Source organism: Triturus cristatus, chromosome 4_1 (assembly GCF_964204655.1).
Source record: "Triturus cristatus chromosome 4_1, aTriCri1.1, whole genome shotgun sequence".
Taxonomy (NCBI): Eukaryota; Metazoa; Chordata; class Amphibia; order Caudata; family Salamandridae; genus Triturus; species Triturus cristatus.
In genome coordinates, this window is record NC_140585.1 from 1,235,880,959 (window position 1) to 1,235,901,817 (window position 20,859).

Here is a 20,859-nt window from a genome sequence, read left to right on the forward strand (position 1 = left end):
GAATTACCCCCCGCCATTTTATGATGGCGTGGAGTATCGTGGCGGACAGAAAGTCCGTCCGCCGCTTTCCCGCTGGCAGGCAATCGTCACGATTGCCTGCCGGGCGGGACAGGGGCTCTAATATGGTGGGCACCGCCAGCCATATTAGGATTGCAAGTTTTAAAGGCCTTTCCATGGCGGCAACGCTGCCATGGAAAGGCTGGTGGGGATTGTGTTTAGGGGCCCGTTGCAGGCCCCTCTTGTGACTGGGGGAGGTGGGGTGCACTTGGGGGGTACCTATGGTACCCCCCTACATTTCGCTTCACCAAGTGGCAGGCACCATGTGGTGTCTGCCATGTGGTGCAACAAAATGACTGTCAGCAGCATCCGCCGCAATGTTAAACCACAGAATGCATCCTAATTTGCAGTGCAGGACAGCCGCATGTCTGGCGGCCGGTCCCAACACCGTGGGGATGGCGGGCGGACTCAGGTCCGCCCGCCAACCTAATAAGCCCCTTTGTCTTTAGAAGAGCATTCATTTGGTATTTCTTTTGTTTGAATGTCACTTATGGCAGGCCACAGGCTGACCTGCTAATCTGTTTTTTAACCATGGTGAGGGGGGGGACAGAAAATCCTTCTCTCTGCTTCATTCCAGGGTTAATAGATCAACCAGACACACAAGAAAGAACCTGAGCTACACTGGTATACATAGGAATTGGGGAGCGAGGGGCAGCAGTGGGATATTGGGATGGGGGGACGACTGGAAAAGTTACCAACACGGTCTACAACATTCTTCCATTTTACATCAGCACACTGGGGATACACCTAGATATGCCTATCCACAGGTATGGACACCCTGGAACTGAATTTTACACACAACAGATTTGTCACATACATCTTGCACCAAGGGGTAAGTGAGGAATCCCACTCATCACAGTATGATCAGATTTTACCAAAGAGGACCTGTAATCAGCTTTCCAAGCAGCACTACAGGAAAAATACCTCCATTTTTAAAGCCTAATAACCTGTCATTAATCATGGGCAGGGTCGGAGTGGAATGGAAAAAGAGTCCAGGGCACCAAAATAAATGTACCCCCTTAAGTGAATTAGAATAAAAGTTGCCCACATTTGTAAATTGGTCCTTTTTTAATCTTCTAAAGACAAGATTTAAGGCGTTATTTGCAAAGCATGGAAAGGCTGCATGGATTTGAACTTGCTGCAGACAATATTTGTTTTAATATCTGGGAAATCATCAGTAAACCCGGCCCAGAAAACCATAGAACAGGCCCACAAACAGCACCCAAACCGGTCCAACCACTCTCCTGTCAAACAAGCCCATTGGGCACTACCTAATTACCTTACAGGCCAGTCCGACCCTGACGGTACAATAAGTGTAAAATATTGTTTGCAAAAAATATTGTTGTTAAAAATATCGATTTTTTATTAATGTTATGTATTTTAGTATATATTTATATGTATGTGATGTATGTTTTTTGTATAAGAATTGTTTGTATTTTTAATATATGTGTTAAATTTTGAGTTGTTATTAATTATTTTTTATTTTATTTTTGCATTTTTAGTTCTGTAGCGGGTTGTGGTTTTATAGGGGAATAGGGTGAGAAGTAATTTAATTATATAGGTGCCGATTCCGATCCTGTAAAACCCGGGTACGAATGGTCATACGGAGCGTTTTCTCCGTACGACTCGTACCCGGGAAATCCTCCTTACAAACCAGCAAGTACGATTCGTACAGAAATACCATTTCCGTCCGATTTGTACAAAACTACGTGCGGCTAAAAAATACCCACAATTCCGATCCGGGACATCGCGTACGTGACTTCCGGACGGAGTCAGGCAGCGTTTTACGGACCAGCAAGTACGATTCGTGCCTACGTCACTCCGCACGGCTCATTTTTTACGGCAGCGAAAAACTCCCGGGAAATTGAGGACGACGCGAAGAAGGAGCACCTGTACGCGACGGACAGCCATGGACCCCATCCTACGTGTAATCCCGGCCCTCCTAGCCTACGACCTGGTCACAGAAACCGACGCAGATGCCGCAGAACGTCAGAACAACACCCATGGTCAAAGGGGGGGGGGCGAGGGGCATGCAACTTAACCCCTACCCAAATTATACCACATATATCATGTACATACTGTACCTCCATGGTCTGGTCACTTCGGGGGGCGGGTCCACCAAGCCCTGCGTCCCGCCACAACGGAAGTGGACGTGGACGCGTCCCGTCACCACAACAATGGTGGTACGGCCCGTACCCACGCCCTCAGAGCGTGGGTACGGGTCGTACCACGCGTACCCCTACGTCACCCCAACAATGGTGGTACGGCCCGTACAACGCTATGGGGGCGTAGGTACGGGCCGTGCCACCATTGTTGGGGTGACGTAGGGGTACGGCCCGTACCCACGCTCTTAGGGCGTGGGTACGGGTCGTACCACGCGTACCCCTACGTCACCCCAACAATGGTGGTACGGCCCGTACCCACGCCCCCAGAGCGTGTGTACGGGCTGTACCACCATTGTTGGGGTGACGTAGGGGTACGGCCCGTAGCCATGCCCTCAGAGCATGTGTACGGCCCGTACCACCATAGTTGTGGTGATGTAGGGGTACGGCCTGTACCCACGCTCTGAGAGCGTGGGTACGGACCGCATCACACATACCCCTAGGGCACCAGTACATTAGTGATACAAGGCGTACACACGCCACATATGTTATCATAGGGCCTGGTGCAGCATCTAACCAGTATATTGGGGGGGGTGTATCCCCAGGAGAGCAGTGTACTGCACCAAGTGTGCAGGCGGGTGGGTGGGTGTCTGCCTAGGATTCACATCAGTGGACAGAGACATGTGAGGGGTGGGTGCCTATCACTCCCAGCAGTGGACATAAACATGTGAGGGGTGGGTGCCTATCACTTCCAGCAGTGGACAGAGACATGGGGGTGGGTGCAGAGGACTCCCAGCAGTGGACAGAGACATGGGGGTGGGTGCAGAGGACTCCCAGCAGTGCCCAGACATATGAGGGGTGGGTGCATATCACTCCCAGCAGTGCCCAGACATATGAGGGGTGGGTGCATATTACTCCCAGCAGTGCCCAGACATATGAGAGGTGGGTGCATATCACTCCCAGCAGTGCCCAGACACATGAGGGGTGGGTGCATATCACTCCCAGCAGTGCCCAGACATATGAGGGGTGGGTGCATATCACTCCCAGCAGTGCCCAGACATATGAGGGGTGGGTGCAGAGGACTCCCAGCAGTGCCCAGACATATGAGGGGTGGGTGCATATCACTCCCAGCAGTGCCCAGACATATGAGGGGTGGGTGCATATCACTCCCAGCAGTGCCCAGACATATGAGGGGTGGGTGCATATCACTCCCAGCAGTGCCCAGACATATGAGGGGTGGGTGCCTATCACTCCCAGCAGTGGGCAGAGAAATGGGGGTGGGTGCAGAGGACTCCCAGCAGTGGACAGAGACATGGGGGTGGGTGCAGAGGACTCCCAGCAGTGCCCAGACATATGAGGGGTGGGTGCATATCACTCCCAGCAGTGCCCAGACATATGAGGGGTGGGTGCATATCACTCCCAGCAGTGCCCAGACATATGAGGGGTGGGTGCATATCACTCCCAGCAGTGCCCAGACATATGAGGGGTGGTTGCATATCACTCCCAGCAGTGCCCAGACATATTAGAGGTGGGTGCATATCACTCCCAGCAGTGCCCAGACATATGAGGGGTTGGTGCATTTCACTCCCAGCAGTGCCCAGACATATGAGGGGTGGGTGCATATCACTCCCAGCAGTGCCCAGACATATGAGGGGTGGGTGCATATCACTCCCAGCAGTGCCCAGACATATGAGGGGTGGGTGCATATCACTCCCAGCAGTGCCCAGACATATGAGGGGTGGGTGCATATCACTCCCAGCAGTGCCCAAACATATGAGGGGTGGGTGCATATCACTCCCAGCAGTGGACAGAGACATGGGGGTGGATGCAGAGGAATACCAGCAGTGGACAGAGACATGTAAGGGGTGGGTGCCTATCACTCCCAGCAGTGGACAGAGACATGGGGGTGGGTGCCCATCACTCCCAGCAGTGGACAGAGACATGGGGGTGGGTGCAGAGGACTCCCAGCAGTGCCCAGACATATGAGGGGTGGGTGCATATCACTCCCAGCAGTGCCCAGACATATGAGGGGTGGGTGCATATCACTCCCAGCAGTGCCCAGACATATGAGGGGTGGGTGCATATCACTCCCAGCAGTGCCCAGACATATGAGGGATGGGTGCCTATCACTCCCAGCAGTGGACAGAGACATGGGGGTGGGTGCAGAGGAATACCAGCAGTGGACAGAGACATGTAAGGGGTGGGTGCCTATCACTCCCAGCAGTGGACAGAGACATGGGGGTGGGTGCCCATCACTCCCAGCAGTGGACAGAGACATGGGGGTGGGTGCAGAGGACTCCCAGCAATGGACAGAGACATGGGGGTGGGTGCCCATCACTCCCAGCAGTGGACAGAGTCATGGGGGTGGGTGCAGAGGACTCCCAGCAGTGCCCAGACATATGAGGGGTGGGTGCAGAGGACTCCCAGCAGTGCCCAGACATATGAGGGGTGGGTGCCTATCACTCCCAGCAGTGGACAGAGACATGGGGGTGGGTGCAGAGGAATACCAGCAGTGGACAGAGACATGTGAGGGGTGGGTGCCTATCACTCCCAGCAGTGGACAGAGATATGTGAGGGGTGGGTGCATATCACTCCCAGCAGTGCCCAGACATATGAGGGGTGGGTGCATATCACTCCCAGCAGTGCCCAGGCATATGAAGGGTGGGTGCCTATCACTCCCAGCAGTGGACAGAGACATGGGGGTGGGTGCAGAGGAATACCAGCAGTGGACAGAGACATGTGAGGGGTGGGTGCCTATCACTCCCAGCAGTGGACATAAACATGTGAGGGGTGGGTGCCTATCACTCCCAGCAGTGGACAGACATATGAGGGGTGTGTGCAGAGGACTCCCAGCAGTGGACAGAGACATGGGGGTGGGTGTAGAGGAATACCAGCAGTGGAAAGAGACATGGGGGTGTGTACATCGTCCTCAGATGACCACAACTCCATGGGGTATGAACGCATCCCCAATGTGCGACTATGTTGAGAGTGCCATAACAACAAATCACTGACAGCAGTGTCCCACTCCCATGGGGATGGATGTCCTTCCCCCACTGCATGACACACAACATGTGTGTGTGATGACAAATGACACATGCTTACCCACCCCTGGTGTATGCAGCACAATACACACACTGAGATCATGCCACAAGACTGTATAGTCATGTTAAAGCCTACTAAACTAAGAGAGCCAAAGGGAACACACACTGTCACGCACATTCCAGGACTGATAGGAATGTACAGGTGCTGGGACAGCCTCCAAGTTGTTGTCTCCCATGGAAGGAATAGGGTGGAGTTCCCACAGATACAATGCCCACAATTGTGAGTCAGGTGCCAAAATACCCTGCAGAACAAGTAACATATGTGTGCTAGGCTGGGAGTACACACATGCATAGTGCGTACAAGGGACCATTTGTACATGAAGGCATGGCAACATACTCTATACACAAGTACAGTGACTACCAAGGATGGCACAGACGATGCAGGCGGAGACATTGCTCAGCAGGCATGACCATAGTTGAAGGGATCCGTCACCCACCAAGGAAATGTAGACACAGGTCAGCACAACAATTGTACAACTCCCTGCAGGGAAGATGCCAGGTGCCACAGAGGAAGGAACACTCCTTGGGACAATGTCTCCAAACACAAAGAGCATACACGACCAAAGAATCTTTGCAGAGACCTTGTGATGGCACGCAGATACCAGGGTCCACCCCATGAGCAGCAGACTACAACATTTCCCAGACACCTAACACATTATCACCACCTCAACTCATGGAGCATCAGCACCAACATCAATAACAGGAAAGCAATAGTGTTCAAAGGAAAAAGAAAATGCTTTATTCAGCATTAAATTAAAACGTATAAAAGGACACTATTTACAAAGGCCATAGGCCAGTCCAGATGCGAAGTCCTGGGGGGGACACATGTCCACGCGTCTCCCATAGCTTGCCTGCACATTAGACACTTCATGTTCATCCACTGGGGGGGGGGGGGCATCATGTGGGGAAGGACCAAGGCACCGCAGGGACAGGAGGGGGAAGGGTAGGTGTTGTGGGTGCAGGGACTGACGACTCCATCACAGGGGGTGGGGCAGCGCCAAAGGTGGTGGTTAGCAGGGCGCTGCACACTTCCGCAAGCTCGTCCAGTGTCTCCCATGCACCCAAAGAAACCACCGGCCCCATGGAGGGGGGGGTCGGAGGGATGGGTTGCAGCGTTACTGGGGGAGGTGGTGGACAGGGGGGGACTCAACTCCCCTACCCGTGGAGTGCCTTGCCCGTTTGCGGGCTGGTGAACCAGTGGGGCTGAGGCCCAGCACAACCAAGTAGGTCTCCTTCTCAGATTGTGGGGCAGGGGAGCCGAGGAGAGTGGCGTTGGAGCGACTGGGGAGTGAGGAATGCGGACTCCGACTGTGGCTGTGTGTCTGCCTGTGTGCCCCAGACCCAGTGGGTGTGCCTTCTTCCCCCTGAGTGAGCGTGACAGGAGGTGTGCGCTTGCCCTTCCGTGTTGGTGTGCTGCCTGTGTCTGGTGGGGTGCGTGCCTGGGAATGTCTGGGTGTGCTTGGGACAGGCATGGGAGTGGGAAGTGTGGATGGTGCAGGGGTAGGGGGGGGACGAAGCGCTGCAGGAGACTCACTGCTGCCGTCAGTGACGAGTCCATGGACCTCAGCAACATCCGTTGGTCAGACATCGCTGATGACATGCCCTCCATGTACGACACCATCTGTGTCAGCAGTCTGGTGTGGCCATGGAGGACACTCAGCAGTGATGTCTGGCCAACCTGCAACTGCCGCTGAATGTCCACAGACTCGGCAGTGAGGGCAGCAGGGGAGACAGGGGCAGGGGGTGCGGTGCCTGGCATGAAGGAGACATGTTGTTGCCCTACACGGACAGAAGGGACCGGAGCAACTGGGAGGGCGGTGATGGGAATGGAGGGGGCGGTGACAGATATAGTGCTGCTGCCAGCTTTTGGAGCAGCCTCCGCCCCCTCTGGGAGTTCAGCCTCGGACCCGTCAGCGTCGTAGTCGGTGTTGGTACTAGACAGGTCCTCCGCCTGACTCCCCTCGCCCTATGTGCCACTTGCTGTGCCAGACTCGCCAGCACTGGTGGCACCGGTGTTGGATCCCTCCTCCACGTCCGTGCAGGTGTCTCCCTCGGTGTCCCCCGATGATGCTGTGGGCAAGGTGAAGAGACAGAAAATAATCAGGCACCTGTATACATATGACACATGAGTCCAAACAAAATAGGTCACAGTTCATATCATGAAATGCATCATGAGTAACATCTAGAATACTCCGCACATATGTAAGCCCTGCACTCCCCAGTTGGTTGACCCATCATGCCACTTGGAAACAATGAAAATCAGGACACAACAGCAAATAACTCGATATCCAATTAGACAGAGGATATGGTGTCTGGGAATTGTTGAGCACAGCCAGACTATGAATGCATGCCACCTCTTGTTCACTGTGAAAGAAACAGTATTGGTGCACCCAAGGGCAAATAACAGACGCCAATGCTGAAGGTGTCCCCACACTCAGAGACATGTGAGTAATTTGGAAAGCCAAAAGAAATACATTGTGAACCCTTGGGAATCACAACACTTTACACAATCGACGTGTTTGGAATGTGTGAATGTGCCACTTTTTGATCAGAACACACATGAGCTGGCAGCCTAAATCAAATAAGCCACTTTAAAGAAGAAATGGGGTATCAGTAAGTACATATACATGGCACCATGGTGGTCTGGATGACTTGACACTCGTAAGTTGGTATCATCAACAACCAAGGACTTACCCAAATGCAACCACACAGTGGGAACATGTATATGTATAATCTCTAAACAAACATTTTTCAAAATTGTGCCTTTGTTTTTAATGTGCCAGCGTGTCCCAGAAAAGTGTAAAGGTGGTGTCTTGTGCACTTCCTTGGGAGACATCTGTCATGCAGGCACATTATTGTCATTCACCACAAAACATCAAAGTCATGCATATCAACTATTGAGACATGTTGACAAGTGTAGTGAGTGCCAACGTACAAGACTTCTTGACTAACAACTTGAATCATGCCACCTCTCACATGGCCATCCGTACCATCATGACACATTTGACAACACATCTGACCCACTACCTGTCATGTGGAGTGGCACACATGTCCAAACACAGGACAATGCATTAGCTAATGGCACTGCAATTGTGTCGGAATAAGGAGCATCTGCACTGAGGAGACACCCTCATGGGAACCAAGATTGTCCACACAGATGTCAGTACGCACAGACGTAGCATCTGGACCACACACCGTTGCCAAAAATGGATGAGCAGGAACCATGTCTTTTAACTTTTGACACATGCTGCAAAGCACAAACATTAAACCCTGCACAACATGACTGGGTCACTGCATGTTGAGTGTCTGTCCAGACAATTATCACACACAGGTCAGACCTGGCAAGGAGACATAAGTTTTGGACATGTAGGCCTTGCCCACACAAACCCCCCCTACCTGAGACAATGTGATTGAGACAGAACAAGTACTTACACCTCTTAATCTGGGTTTACTAAAATGTGCATCAAGAACTCCTAAATGTACTCAACATCACCTCGTGAGGCTGACCACAAATATTAGTGACAAACAACCATCATCAGATAGTTGTACATAGACACACAGGCACTGGCCAGTGTGAGTATGCACAAGCCAAATGGGGTCACCCTGTACAGTGGACACATGTAGCACACTTTACATAAATACAAATGAGGCCAGGGAACAATGCCACAGAGGCCAACCTATGCTGAACACACCGAGAATGTCCACAGTGTTGGATGACACACATGATTCCTAGGAAAAGGTGTCTCAGGGGACTGTAGTGGGCACACTGCTCCATGGTCCTGGAATGATCTGACTGTAACAGGAGCAACCGTCCCGGCACTATGCATATCTCCCACTCATGCACATCATGTCTGAGGCCACAACATCGGTCATTCATGCTGCAAGTCTGTTCATTTTAGCCTCACACTCCTATGTTGAGACTCAGCATCAGTGCCAACAATTATGGACCCCCAAATTACTGAACAGGACAGGACACAGGCAAGGTACCAACATATGTCACAGACCACCCCCACACATGATGCAGAAAGCATTGTGCACTTGGATTAACTGGCAGCCTAGATGACCATGTGCAAGAGTGATTACACACAGACCAGGGAACACATGTCAAGGAGGGGAAGGGAGGAAGAACATCCCCGGTTGACTTGGGGCAACAGGATATGCACTGCACATATAAACCCTGGCAGTGTATCCATGCGACTGAGCAGCTCCTAAAGCTGGCGACACACAACAAACACACATGTATCTACCCCCTCCTTGCTGCTGTCCCTCCTGTAACCGCCTATCCATGTCAGGGAAGACCACTGCCAGGACACGCTTCATCTGGTGGGTCAGTCGTCGACGCCCGCCGTGGGGGCGTGGAGGTGAGTCCCCCAGCAGGACCCGGGCGATCCTCCTGGTCCAGCACCGGATGTCCTGCCAGCGTTTCCTCACTTGGGGTAGGCGCCGACAGCGACCCTCCACCGACATCACGGCCCGGACGGCCCGCTTCCAAATTCTCCCCTTCTCGTAGGCGGTTACCTGTGAGGATGACAAAGTGAGACAACATCACTGCACCTGCTCCATGTCACAGAGACACACATTTGAACATCTTTGCTTTTTTGATCAGGGCATAGTATGCTGCCAACTAATAGCACCTTTGTCATAGGGACATTAGCCTCTGGGGAAGCCCCAATGCACTACATGGCATTGAAAGTACACAGGTGGCATGAGGGGTGCGACACACTCCCTGATCATGGCTCACACTGTGCATCACAAGCAACACAAGGCTGATGGACAGCACCTCAAAGCAGTCACATGCCCCAGGCCACTGACGCAACTTCAGCAGAGTAGACAGACACACACAGGCACAGATCAATCACCTGCCATTGGCAACAGCGGATACAAACCTCAGTCTGCACATGTGCCACTTGCCTGGGGGGTGTCACAGGTGTGGGGCTAGCTCAGCACGTCAGACACACAGCACGGCTTCCTTCTCACATCAGATGGGTAGAGCATTTGCCTCCTCCATGCAGGTGTGGTGCAACACTCCACATAGACACTCACCCACATGACAAGGAACATTCACACACATCAATGTCCAGGGGGCGTACACATCATTTGGACACTCTCACCACAGCTCTACTCAACTCACACACATCTGTGGGTACAGTCACCTGTCACACCAGGGGGGACCACTGAATCACATCAGGACTATAGAACAAAAATGCCCAAGAGGATTAGCCAGGCTGAATGTGCCATGCACCATGCAGTGATTGTCACAGTAAGCACAATGCAAGTGAGGAGTGCAGACATGAACTACATCATGCTCTGCATGAGAGACATAAGGCATTCCCCCCTGGGACCCACTCTAAACAACATTGCATGTCTGTCACACCTGGACACAATTCCAGAAGTGACAGTCACAAAAAAGGTGCACAGTCAAAGCTAGTGGAGTCAGCACTCACCTGCTCCCCTGGTCTCCCATACAGGCTGGGGTACTGTGGGAGGATGACGTCCAGCAACGCCTCATTCTCCTCCTGGGTGAATGGCTGGGCCCTCTCCACAGACCTGGACATGGTGACAGAGGAAGCAATGACAGCAGCAGTGGTGTCCAATGACGTGTTGTGCAGGCAAGTGTCCTCTCATGGGTTCTGGCTGCCTTATATCTGCCTTGCTGGGCTGTTTCATTTACAGGAGTACAGAGTGATTGGTCAGACTCATTTGCATCCTACGTTTCCTCCAATCCCTTTAAACATACACCAGTGAGTGCATTTGCATGGTTCAAAATTTGAGCATCATGTCAAGTCAACAACCAATTTGCAACATTGTATATTATCTCCAACTGATGAAAAAATGTGAACTGAAAACTCGGTCTCCATGACAACCAGCATGCATTTAGGCCATAATACTTGTCCCTTATGTGTCCCCTATGTAATTTTACAATCCACACACAGGTACGGTGCGTTTCACACGTACCCCTACGGCACCAGTTGCACAGTGCATTTGACACGTATGTGTACACACTGGTCGTACACGTACGTGTACGACCAGTGTGTACACGTACGTGTATGACCGTAGTACACATACGTGTACACACTGGTCGTACATACACGTACGTGTACGACCGTAGTACACGTACGTGTACACACTGGTCGTACACGTACGTGTACGACCAGTGTGTACACGTACGTGTACGACCAGTGTGTACACGTACGTGTACAACGGTAGTACACGGATGTTGGACCCGGCCTCGCAGAACGGCCCGCCGTGCACCCGCACCACCGAAACCTGGTACCTGCCGCCCCAACCACCCGGCCCAGCCGGTCCTTCCTACCAGAACACCCACACCCGGCCCGGACATCCCCGTCCATGGCCTCTCTCCTTTCGGCCACCCCGGGCCCGCAGGCCCACTTCATGCGTCAAGATGGCCGCCCGGCCCCAGCGCGACCCTGGCCTAGAGGCGCCACTCCGGCTGGAGGACATCACACTTCCCGGGGGATGAGAGAGGGAGGAGCAGTTTCTATCGCACCTCTGGACTCCCCTGGGACGATGGGTTTCGATCGGCCCTCCGGCCTCCCTGAGAGCTGGCTCCACGCCTGCTGGGTGTCTGGGACTCCTCCCGGCCCGGCCCTGAACGAGATCAAAAGACAATAGCAGGAAACCCCGACAAGCGACCCCCAGGTGACAAGACCCCTGCCTCGACCGACCCCGGACATCAAAGAGGGGTCGACCTATAACAGGGGGTGCTTCGGGTCGGTCCGGAGATTCGACGCTGGAACAACGTAAGCCTGCTGAGTGACTCGCGGCTCCTGAAAGATCGTAACATCTCTGAACTTGCGCCTAAGCCTGCTGAGTGACTCGCGGCCCCTGGAAGATCGTACCACCTCTGAACCTGTGCCTAAGCCTGCTGAGTGACTCGCGGCTCCTGGAAGATCGTACCACCTCTGAACCTGTGCCTAAGCCTGCTGAGTGACTCGCGGCTCCTGGAAGATCGTACCACCTCTGAACCTGTGCCTAAGCCTGCTGAGTGACTCGCGGCTCCTGAAAGATCGTAACATCTCTGAACTTGCGCCTAAGCCTGCTGAGTGACTCGCGGCTCCTTGAAGATCGGACACCCCTGAACCTGTACCTGAGCCCGCTGAGTGACTCGCGGCTCCCCCAGACTCTCCCGGTCCCGCCGGACCCCGACTACGACCCCGTATCCCCCGGCTCGAGGATTGTGAGCTGTGCGCCGGGTACGTCCCTGCTTGAACTTTTGCCAAAGACTGTCCCGCTACCCCCCTACCTTTCCGAGACTCTTGAACCCGTGAATACCTTGTACATATTTGCCGTGATAACCTACTTGATAAAGATTGTTTCTGAGAACAACCGGTGTGATTACTCTGTGTCGTGTGGCGCCAGAAGTACGATCCTAGCTGCGAGATTCCTCCCCCTGGGGAGTCTCCCGCCAGTGCCCGGCTACGATACTTTGAGGGTGGGTCTCAGGGTAGTCAGGACCCCCTTTCCGGGCTCCTCTGAGGTCGCCGTCTAACATTGGTGGCAAGCGACGGGATTCGGGCCCATCACCTAGAGATCGTACCGTGAACAACGGACGCACCACCGACAAGGATGGCAGAAGGAAGCGCCATGAGCCCCGCAGAAACCAACGCCAACAGGGTGTTCCAGGTGGAGCATCTAGAGGAATATACACACAAGGAGCTGAAGCAGTTTTGCAAGGAACTTAAAATCGCTACCACTGGTCTCAACACAAAGGAAGATTTGCAGAAAGCACTGAAAACCTGGGTGGAGACCGGAGCCTCCCGCCCGGAAAGCACGGGGGAGCGCCCCGACGAAACCGAACCTCCCCAAAGTGAAAGCAGCAGCAATCAGGTGCGAGGAGGTGTACCAGACGGGGGCTTCTCCCCAGAAGAACTCGCGGACAGAGAGAGAAGCCGCAATCATGAACTAGAGCTGGCCAAACTCAAAATTGAGGGCGAGTTGAAGCTAGCGGAAAAAAAGCTAGCGGTAGAACAAATGCGTGTGCAAGGCGAACTGGAGGAGAAAAAGCTCCAACGAGAGCATGAAGGAAGGAAGCTCCAGCTGGAGCACGAACGCAGCTTAAAGGAACTCGAGCTCAAGGCCCGAAACGAGGAAGGGAGGCCCCCAAGTAACCGAGAGGCGGTCTCCCCAGCGGAACAGAGGGTCCACATCCCGAAGGATGTGGTCAAGGAATATTATAAAAACGATGACATTCAGCAATGGTTTCGGGCCTACGAGGTCGCCATGACCTCCCATCGGATCCCAGAGAAGGACTGGGGGGCGGGGTTGTGGGGGCGGTTTCTGAGCGAAGGAAGGGACACCCTGCTCGACCTACCCCTCTCCCTGCAGACCTCCTACAGCCACATGAAAGAGGCTCTCCTCACAAGATACGGCCTCACCCCAGAAATGTACCGTCAACGGTTCCGGGACTGCAGGAAGATCCCGGGCACCACATGGGTGGAATATGTAAACTTTTTCAGTCGGGCCTTCGATGGGTGGACCAAGGGCAGCAAGGTCACCACCCTGGCCGAACTCACTGATCTCATGTTGTGGGAACATCTAGCTGCGAACTGCTTCGTAGAACTACGTCAGCATCTGCTGGACAGTAAGCTCACAGATCCCCGGAAGCTGGCTGTGGAGGCCGACCGCTGGACCAACACCCGGGTCTCCCGGGGCATGGTAGGAGAGTACCCCCGAACCAGTCAGGGACCACCCCGCCAGAGAGGGGGAGGGAACCAGGGAGGGCCGAGAGAGTCCCAGCCTAGCCCCCCGAAGACACCACCTCCACCTTTCCCGGCACCCCCTCCACCAGTAACCGGGCCCCCTGGGAAACGGGGACACCGGGTGACCGTCACATGTTTTCGCTGCCAGAAACCCGGGCACTACGCCAATGACCCAGAGTGCCCCATGGCCCCCCAAGTCCCCCCGACGAGACAGATAGCCAACGTAGCCCTGGGGGAGGGAGTAGAGGAAGCCGAGGAGTGGGAACCCGCAGCAATGGCCCTAGTATCCCTGGGAGATAGGGAGATGATCCCTGGTAGCCTCCTCCCCTCCAACACCCAGAAGTATGGGCAACTTGTCAAAATCAATGGCCACCAAGTAGAGGCCCTGCGAGACACCGGGGCCAGTATCACCGGTGTCCTCAGGCACCTAGTCCCCGAAGAGCAGATCCTCCCCAACGTCTTTTGCCCTGTTATATCCGCAGACAATCGAGAGAGCATGTGCCAGGTAGCCCTGGTGCCATTTGAGTGGGGAGGGGTGATAGGCAAACTCAAGGTGGCCGTAAGAACCTCCCAGCCGGTCGACTGCCTTTTAGGGAACGACCTAGAGAGTTCCCCATGGAAGCACGTGGAGCGTAAGGCCCACTTGGGAATGATGGGACTCCCCGAGTGGGTGTGCGCCACCACCCGCTCTATGTCCGCCCGACTCACTCCCCAGAGGGAGGTCGAGAGCACCCCGATCGAAGAGATCAGAACAGTCCCCGCCGAGGGTCCTTCCGTCCCCCCCTCAGAAGGGTCCGTCGCTAGCGATGAACCCACACCATCCGACACTGACCCAGTCCCTGAGTTAGGCGATCTACCCGAGTTGGCCCAATGGCGCCACGAGGGCGGACCCACTCGGGAAGAGTTTTGCAGGGAGCAAGCCACTTGTCCTTCCCTGGTCGGGCTGCGGCGCCAAGCCGAGGGCCAAGCCGCAGGGGACCAGACCGGGACGCACCGAATCTATTGGGAGAATAGCATCCTGTACAGTGAGCAGAAGTCGGTGGAGCTGGGATCGGGACGGGTACTGGTAGTACCCCTCCGCTTCCGAGATTTCCTCCTGGGTTTAGCCCACGACGTCCCCCTCGCCGGTCACCTGGGACAGGACAAGACGTACAACCGTCTTGTGACCCATTTTTACTGGCCTAAGATGAGAGCAGCAGTAGAGGCCCATTGCAAGTCCTGCCCCACGTGCCAGGCTAGTGGAAAGAGTGGAGGGAAACTCAAGGCTCCCCTCCAACCCTTCCCGGTCGTCAGTACCCCCTTCGAACGAGTCGGGATCGACATCGTGGGACCACTGGACCCCCCCACCTCCCAAGGCCACCGTTTTATCTTGGTCCTAGTGGACCACGCCACCCGATACCCAGAGGCTATCCCCCTGCGCACCATTACGGCCCCTGTGGTGGGCCGGGCCCTGATGGGGATCTTTTCCAGGGTGGGGTTTCCCCGCGAGGTCGTGAGCGATCGCGGCACTAATTTCATCTCAAAGTATATGACGTCCCTGTGGCAACAATGTGGGGTGTCCTATAAGTTCACTACCCCGTACCATCCCCAAGGAAACGGCCTAGTAGAAAGATTTAATAGGACTTTGAAAGGGATGATCACTGGCCTAGACGAACCCCTCCGGCGGAAGTGGGATGTCCTGCTCCCTTGCCTATTGTTCGCGTATAGAGAGGTCCCCCAGAAGTCCCTAGGATTCAGCCCGTTTGAGTTGCTCTATGGGCACCCCGTCCGAGGTCCCCTCAGTTTGGTAAAGGAAGAGTGGGAGGCGACACCCCAGACCACTCCCCGAGATGTGTTCCAATACGTCTTGGCCCTCCGGAACCAGACCAGGAAGTTCCGAGAACTGGCCGAGGCCAACCTGGAGGCGAGTCAAGAAGAGATGAAACGCTGGTACGACCAGAATGCCACTCTGGTTGAGTTCCAGCCGGGCCAGCAGGTGTGGGTCATGGCCCCCGTGAAGCCTGGCGCCCTCCAGGACCGATGGACTGGGCCGTACAAGGTGGTGGAGCGAAAGAGTCCAGTTACGTACTTGGTGGACGTCCAGTCGCCACGGGACCCCCTCCGGGTCCTGCACGTGAACCGACTCAAGCCTCACTTCGTGCGGACAGAACTGAGCCTCCTGCTGGCCACCGATGACGGGGCCGAAGATGAGTCAGATCCCCTCCCGGACCTCCTGTGTGTCAAGGAGCAGGATGGCTCCGTGGAGGGAGTGAACCTTTCCCCAGCCCTCACTGCCCAACAACAAGCGGACTGCCGCCAGCTCCTAAGACAATTTGCCGACCTCTTCTCTCTGACCCCCCGGGTCACCAACTGGTGTGTTCATGACGTGAACACCGGGGACAGCCCGCCGGTGAGACACCGAGCCTACCGGGTTCCTGACCGGGTCCGGGCCTGCATTCAAGATGAAGTCTCGAAGATGCTGACCCTGGGGGTGATTGAGCCCTCTGACAGTCCCTGGGCCAGCCCCGTGGTCCTGGTCCCGAAGGCAGCGGCCCCCGGTGTCGCCCCCGAGCTCCGATTCTGCGTGGATTACCGGGGGCTCAATGATGTTACCCGAGCCGATGCCCACCCCATTCCACGAGCCGACGAACTCATTGACCGACTAGGGGCAGCTCGGTTCCTCAGCACATTCGACCTCACCTGCGGATACTGGCAGATTGCGCTCACCGAAGGGGCCAAGGAGCGGTCCGCTTTCTCCACCCCCGACGGGCACTACCGCTTCCGCGTGATGCCCTTCGGGATGAAAAATGCCCCGGCCACTTTCCAGCGACTGGTGAATAGGGTCCTGGCCGGGTTGGAACAGTTCAGCGCGGCATATCTAGACGATATCGCCGTCTTCAGTTCGGAGTGGAGTGGGCATCTCCAGCACCTCCGGAGGGTGCTAACCGCCCTGCGCCAGGCAGGCCTCACAATAAAAGCTAGCAAGTGCCAGATCGGACAAAGCTCCGTAGTCTACCTGGGGCACCGGGTCGGGAGCGGCCAGGTAGCCCCTCTACAACCAAAGATCGACGCCATCCTGGCCTGGGAACCACCAATCACCCAGACGGAGGTCCGAGCCTTCCTGGGACTCACAGGATACTACCGACGCTTCATTCGGGGATATGGCAGCCTGGTCGGCCCTCTCACCGAACTCACATCTAAAAAACAGCCAACGAAGGTGCAGTGGACGGCTGCCTGCCAGGAGGCTTTCGATGCTCTAAAAAAGGCCATGTGCACTGCTCCCGTCCTCCGGGCTCCCGACTATGCCAAGGAGTTCCTAGTCCAGACCGATGCCTCCGAACATGGCATTGGGGCCGTCCTGTCCCAAGTGAATGACCAAGGCCTAGACCAGCCCGTCGCCTTCCTCAGTCGGCGGCTGCTGCCCCGAGAGCAGAGGTGGAGCACCATAGAGCGCGAAGCCTTTGCCGTGGTCTGGGCACTCAAGAAGCTACGACCCTACCTGTTCGGCACGCATTTCAGAGTCCAAACTGACCATCGGCCCTTGCGGTGGCTCATGCAGATGCGAGGAGAAAACCCCAAGCTACTGCGGTGGTCAATCTCCCTCCAGGGGATGGATTTCACCGTAGAACACCGCCCTGGTACGGACCACGCCAACGCTGACGGCCTCTCCCGGTTCTTCCGCCTCAGCGAAGAGAACCCCCCAAGATGATGGGCAGTTCTCTCCGGCTTTCAGCTGGGGGGGACGCGTGTTGGACCCGGCCTCGCAGAACGGCCCGCCGTGCACCCGCACCACCGAAACCTGGTACCTGCCGCCCCAACCACCCGGCCCAGCCGGTCCTTCCTACCAGAACACCCACACCCGGCCCGGACATCCCCGTCCATGGCCTCTCTCCTTTCGGCCACCCCGGGCCCGCAGGCCCACTTCATGCGTCAAGATGGCCGCCCGGCCCCAGCGCGACCCTGGCCTAGAGGCGCCACTCCGGCTGGAGGACATCACACTTCCCGGGGGATGAGAGAGGGAGGAGCAGTTTCTATCGCACCTCTGGACTCCCCTGGGACGATGGGTTTCGATCGGCCCTCCGGCCTCCCTGAGAGCTGGCTCCACGCCTGCTGGCTGTCTGGGACTCCTCCCGGCCCGGCCCTGAACGAGATCAAAAGACAATAGCAGGAAACCCCGACAAGCGACCCCCAGGTGACAAGACCCCTGCCTCGACCGACCCCGGACATCAAAGAGGGGTCGACCTATAACAGGGGGTGCTTCGGGTCGGTCCGGAGATTCGACGCTGGAACAACGTAAGCCTGCTGAGTGACTCGCGGCTCCTGAAAGATCGTAACATCTCTGAACTTGCGCCTAAGCCTGCTGAGTGACTCGCGGCCCCTGGAAGATCGTACCACCTCTGAACCTGTGCCTAAGCCTGCTGAGTGACTCGCGGCTCCTGGAAGATCGTACCACCTCTGAACCTGTGCCTAAGCCTGCTGAGTGACTCGCGGCTCCTGGAAGATCGTACCACCTCTGAACCTGTGCCTAAGCCTGCTGAGTGACTCGCGGCTCCTGAAAGATCGTAACATCTCTGAACTTGCGCCTAAGCCTGCTGAGTGACTCGCGGCTCCTTGAAGATCGGACACCCCTGAACCTGTACCTGAGCCCGCTGAGTGACTCGCGGCTCCCCCAGACTCTCCCGGTCCCGCCGGACCCCGACTACGACCCCGTATCCCCCGGCTCGAGGATTGTGAGCTGTGCGCCGGGTACGTCCCTGCTTGAACTTTTGCCAAAGACTGTCCCGCTACCCCCCTACCTTTCCGAGACTCTTGAACCCGTGAATACCTTGTACATATTTGCCGTGATAACCTACTTGATAAAGATTGTTTCTGAGAACAACCGGTGTGATTACTCTGTGTCGTGTGGCGCCAGAAGTACGATCCTAGCTGCGAGATTCCTCCCCCTGGGGAGTCTCCCGCCAGTGCCCGGCTACGATACTTTGAGGGTGGGTCTCAGGGTAGTCAGGACCCCCTTTCCGGGCTCCTCTGAGGTCGCCGTCTAACAACGGACATGTACTACCGTAGTACACGTATGTGTACACACTGGTGGTACACGTACGTGTACACAGTGGTCGTACACGTACGTGTATGACCAGTGTGTACACGTACGTGTACTACCGTAGTACACGTCCGTGTACTACCATTGTACACATACGTTTACACACTGGTCATACACGTACGTGTGTACGGTCCTTACACACACGCGTACTCCTACGCCAACACCAATATAGTGATACATACCGTACACACGCCCTCAGAGCGTGTGTACGGTGCGTTTCACATCTTCCACTGGTGATAGGAGGTGCACAGGACAGGAATGGAGGTCTCAGACTCGCACAAGGCTGTACATCAAGTCATTGTCAGTGCAGTCCTTCTTGTGCAGGGCCTATGTGTGTCAGGCAGTGATATGGCAAATGTCTCCTCATGTTTTTGCACAATAGATGTGTGATGACCTGTGTACAGATGGCATGTGTGATGGGGCACTATGTGGCACACTTCCCCTTCACATTTTGCACATGTGTGCATGTAGTACAAACGTGTCAAGCACTGCATCACTGGTATGGCACAGTCACCAACACCCGCAACTGTCCCCTGATGCCAGGAAAAGGGACACTGACTCCTGACATCTCACTACCAGCGTGGCCCGATGTGACTATGTCGTGTGTGTCATGTGTTCCCATGAGCTTGCTGTTGGTGTTCCGTCAACTGCTTCTGCTGTTGCTGCATCCAACATGTGTCTGTGCGTAGATGGCCATGGCACACATATACGCACACCATGCCACATGTGGATTCACACGTTACGTGTGTCTGGATGCTTCGAACATGTTCTTTTGACATGAGGACATATCTGCGTCGTCTCCATGTCTGTGTTTTCTTTTTTCACGTGTACCCCTTCATAGCAATGTGTGTGAGCTGCTAATTTTTAATGACATGTGCCCTGTGCGTCTAGCTTGCCGCCAGCTGTTTGTATGAGATGACATCCTTCAAATGCAGATATGTGGATGTATGTCACTCCTGTGATGTCTCTGGCTGTTCACTTACACTGGCCCACAGCTTGTTTTAGGGCATGTAATGTAGAACTTGACAATCAACGGTTGTAGCTGGCTCTTCGTAGGAGTCTCATCTGGCTGGCATACGTGTCCTGGATGTATTGCACAGACCAGACTCTGTATTTCGCAGATGTGTATTAGCTGTTGAACATGTGCTCAGTTTATTGACATTGGTGTTGTGATGTACTGACTCTTCGTTATTCCTTCCACATTTCTGCAGGGCACCGCCTCTACCCCGACCAATGCCAGACTTGGGTGCCATGAGGGAACGTGACTGCATAAGACGCTACCGCTTCTCGCAAGAGTTGATTGAGCACTTGACCGCCCGGCTGGAACCACACCTCCAACCACTACACAGGTATCCTAATGCGCTGACCCCCAAGATGAAGGTGATGGCAGCCCTACATTTTTTTGCCACCGGTACGTTTCAATTCACCATAGCTGATGTGGGTGGCATGTCCCAGACCATGTTCAGCCGTGTCCTGCATGATGTTTTAGAAGCCATGTTGGAGCACCTGGATGAATTCATCCATTTTCCGACTCGTTAGCAGTTGACAGGTGTCAAGGGTGAGTTCTATGCCCTGGGAGGGATGCCCCATGTAATTGGGTCCATTGATGGGACACATGTGGCTTTGGTACCACCACAGGCACAGGAGGTAGCCTATCGAAACCAAAAACATTATCACTCCATTAATGCCCTTGTGGTGTGTCTACCTAACATGCTGATTTCCCATGTCTGTGCACGTTTTCCAGGGTCAGCACACGATGCCTACATCAGGAGGCGTTGCAGGGTGCCAGAAATGATGCTGCG